This window comes from Triticum dicoccoides, chromosome 7B, assembly GCF_002162155.2.
Source record: "Triticum dicoccoides isolate Atlit2015 ecotype Zavitan chromosome 7B, WEW_v2.0, whole genome shotgun sequence".
In the NCBI taxonomy this organism is placed as follows: Eukaryota; Viridiplantae; Streptophyta; class Magnoliopsida; order Poales; family Poaceae; genus Triticum; species Triticum dicoccoides.
The window spans coordinates 742,334,291-742,338,596 of NC_041393.1; the positions used below are offsets into that span (position 1 = coordinate 742,334,291).

The 4,306-nt window shown below is 56.5% G+C and overlaps 1 pseudogene; it reads right to left on the minus strand.

Moving 5' to 3' along the window:
• Positions 1–915: 915 nt before the first annotated feature.
• On the minus strand, positions 916–3,373 carry LOC119336854 (annotated as a pseudogene).
• Positions 3,374–4,306: the final 933 nt, after the last annotated feature.

A 4,306-nucleotide genomic window follows, 5' to 3' on the forward strand; every position in this document is an offset into this window, starting at 1 on the left:
ACTCCCCGCCCGAGGCCGCAGCCGGCTATTTAAGCCGGCCGGCGCCCCCAGCCCTAGCACATCCGCCTCTTCCCTCCCTCCGCCGCCACTCGAGCCCGTTTGCCATGCCCCCACGCCGTCGCTACTACACAACCCATGACCGTCTCTTCCTCCCTGAGCAGGACCAGGATCCATTGGGAAGCGCGGCTACCTCTGGAACCAGCCGAGGATTTCGAGGAGGTGGAGGAGGAGGTGCTGTCGAAGGAGGAAGAGTAGAAGGTGCATGAGCCGGCGGAGAAGGAAGAGGAGGAGGAGTAGGAGCCGACGAATGAGGAGCAGGAGCAGGAGCAGGAGCCGGCGGAGGAGGCGCCGGTGCTGGATGTGCAGGAGAAGGAGGCGCTAGCGATCGGGGAGGATGTGGGCGTGTGGTCGGAGCAGCACGTCATCCTGAACTCCATCCGCTCCGAGTCGGCTGCGGAGGCCAGGCGTCGCTGTTGGCAACAGATGGAGGCGGCGGAGGCAGCGCAGGCGACTCAGACCATCTTTGACAGCGACGAAATTTGAGCATGCTTTTGTATGGATTTAAGGGATGAATATGAGAGAGTTGTATGTGGAGAAAGAAGTATGAGGCATGCCCGGACACGTCCAGTCGTGTCCGCGGGCGTTTGAGGGATCGGATTTGCTGAGTCCGATTGTAGATGCTCTTATAATGTACAAGCCGTTCGATCTTGGTGTTCTGTTTTGGAGACACCATACCATGCACACAGGTGTTATTCTAGAACGGGACAGTTTACAGGAGGTCAGGTGATTAAATGAAATTTTAACACTACTCTTGCACATATATCCTATACATCATATCAAGCTTCATTTGATGTCTCGGGGAGCATACTGAGACAGATTATGATATTTCAACAACATCCAGAGAAGCCCGCGATGTCACTTTCCATTGACCGGCAGTCCATTCTCCGTCCAAGTTGAGAACCCTCCGGCGATGTCAGTCACTGCAGTGAAGACCTGAAAGAAGATAGATTAACCCATCACGTCTCACAGAGCCGGCAGGTGAAACAATAGCTACCATTGGTGAGATAGATAGATAGATAGATAGGTATTTATATGCTTACAGCCGAAGAGAGTTCGGCTGCTGCCATGCGGGACCTCTTGCCACTTTGGCATCCCTGAAATTGACGAGTGGAGTTTTCTCAACAAAAGAAACACTCAATTGAACGGAGAAAGAAATGAGAACGTTTAGGATCGTTGGAAGACATACGATGTTGATGTCCGCGTCCGTGCCGAAGATCGCCGACACTTGCTGGACAAAGTGCGAATTCTTGGCCATTCCTGTCGATTGAAAGAAAAAATAAATTAATTTTATTTACATACAGTAGATGAGAATTGTGGATCAGAGCAGCGGAGAAGCAACATTTGAGAAATGGAAGCGACATTATACATATTATATTGCAGTCAGAAGAATACTGAAGGCGAAGAGCAGTTAGCGAGTGAAGTGGGGGCCGGGGCACCGACGGAACATTGGGCCGGTCACTCCCTCTTCCTCGCGTCTCCCGCATCTCCCACACATCTCACACAGCTCCCCCACATCTCGAGCAGCTCGCCGGGGGCGCGCGCCGCCCTCTTCTTCTGTCCCCCCCCCCTCCCCCGGCCCCTGCTCGCAGCACCACGCCTCCCCTCCCCGCTCGAAGCTCGCCATGGCTCTACGCGGTGACCATCCAATCTCGCCGGTGACCAAGTGGGGTGACCGCGGGAGATGCTGCAACCGGGGCGACGGGGTGCTACCATGGCGACGCTGATGCAACCCCGCGGAGGCCGGTGTGACGGCGATGTCCGAGGTGACCGCGGGCTGCAACCACGGCTTTTCCATTGCCGGTAGCCGGTTGAAGCTTTTTCTATATACGGTTGAAGCTTTCTCTGTCAACGTTTGCAACTTCTTCTCTGGTCGCAGGTCTGGTTGAAGCTTTTTTTTCTTAACGGATGAAGCTTTTTTATACGCGATTGAAGCTTTTCCAAACCACAGTCGAAGCTTTTGAAAACGATGGAAACTTTTTTCCTTTTTTTGTGTTTGCTAAAATCACGTCATTGTTTTGCTACAATCCGCAACCACATAAGCTACATCCGGTTAACATTTTTGCTACAACGAGGACGACGGGCTGCAGCGGTAAGCTTTTTTGCTGAAAGCGATAAACTTTTTTGCTACGATCGGTGTCGTTTTTTGTTGGAACCAGCTAGAGCCCCGGGGTGGGCACACGGCGAGGTACAGCGCGAGCACAACGACAGGTGCTGCGGCCGGCGCCACCGGAGATGCGGCCATCTTCCCCGGAGCTGCAAGCCTGCAACCACAAGTGCAACCATGGGCGCATGCTGCTGCATCCACGGAGGTGAGAAACGCATGAAGGCAGCATAGGTGAGGGCGGCAACCAGCGGCGAGGGCGGCGACCGGCGGTGAGGAGGCGAGGCGAGGCGGTTGGCGCGTGCGGAGGAGTCGTTGCATGCGAAGGCGGGCCTCTCCCTTTTCCGTGCGGGAGGTTGAAGATGGGAGAGGTTGGGGATGAAGGGATCTGATGGCTCGGGGAGCCAGATCTGACGGCTGGAGCTTGACCGGCCCAACGATTGGGCCGGTGCGCCGGTGCAGATCGCTGCCCCTTGATGAATTACGTGAGCCGGTGCTGTACATGTAGGGGACAGTCACCGCTCCTGCCGGATGCCCTCCGTTCTACACAAGCAGCAGAACTGATCGGATTAGCCATTTCCGATGCACACGACAAGTCTGAAATTACACCTGTTGGCAACGTCTTTTTTCTTTTTTGCAGTTTACTGTGGACTACAGTTGTTTTTATGTCAGTTAAGTTGACAGAACAGAGTACTACAGAGTAGAGGGGCAGAGCATACCTGACATCGAGATAGCGGTGGCCGGCCAGCTGCAGCTCGTAGGCGACGCGCACCGGCACCGACGGCGGCACGACCACCTCATCCGCACGCAACGCTGCCGCCCGGCGCTGCCGTATCTAGAGAAGAAGGAGCGAGGTTGTGAGACTTTGTCCGTGGGCACTCGATGGATGGACATGATCGATCATTCGTGGTGCACCCTCTAGGACCGCGCCTGGGTAAGCCGAGCATCCTCCTGGCGGCGGCGAGGCGCCCACCGAGATCGGCCTCGCTGCCGCCATGGCCAGACGATGGGCTACCGCGCGCGAGGCGCCGTGCCGCAGCCTGCGGCCAAACACAGAGCGCGCAGAGCACTGTCGGCGAGGTTGAAGGAGACGAATATAGAAATGGAAAGGCCCGAGGGATCGGCCACTTACCTGCTGGAGGTGAAGAAGGCGAGGGGCGGCCGATGTGGGGGGAGGGAGACGCCGTGGACGAAGGAGCACTCCGACGCCATTGCTCGCGGTGGACGTTGGTTTGAATCTCCGGTTGGCTCCGGTCCTCCTTGCTCCTGTTCATTCTCGGGGAGTCCGGAGCCCGGCCGAACGCTCAGTTCGATCTTTTTTTTAGCACGCACACCCTATCTGTATGAACACCTTCGAAAGACTGAGCCAGCATATCATCTTGAGATTTACGAAGCTACAGTAGGCGTCTCGTCGTCGACGCGAATGTCTCCTCCCACTGAAAGCACATTGCCGAAAATCCTGAAATAAATCCAGAAATAATGCGAGCACTAGGATTTGAACCCTGATGGGTTGGGGATACAACTGTCCACCTAACCATCTCAACCACAGCTTGGTTCGCCGGACGCTCGGTTCGAGCTAATATGTAGATGTGGTGCAGATTGAGCCCTGATTTCTTGTTGAAACGTGGTAACCTTGCACAAACACGTGGCATGAGGAGGCATATTTATGCTTGGTTCATGACTTTCCTCGCCTTGTCGAGGACATGGGACTAAGAGCAACTCCAATAGGGCGATCCATTTCGTCTGTTTGGGTCATCCGGATATAAAAGTTGGCCCAACGGGGCGACCCAAACGGACATAGCGTCCGCCTGCTGTCCGATTTGTGTCCGTCCCGATCCAAACTGGGCACAAAAATGGGCAGCAAATGGGTCCGCGGCGGACAAAACTCGGCGCTCCTGTCGTTCTCTCTCGTCCGCTCCTCCCCTCACGTGTCCGTCCTGGACCCACTGGGCAGCGACCCACACTTCCTGCCATACGAGGACTCGAGATGCAGGCCACGGCGGCAGAGGATCACGTCGGACGGTGCGAGAAGAACGGGGTGGCTGCGGCGGGCGGCCGGTGGGCCGGTGGTGCAGGCCGTGGCGGCGGAGGAGCTAGCGCAGCGGGCGGCCGAGGGCCGGCCGGTGGGTCGGTGGCGGAGGCCGC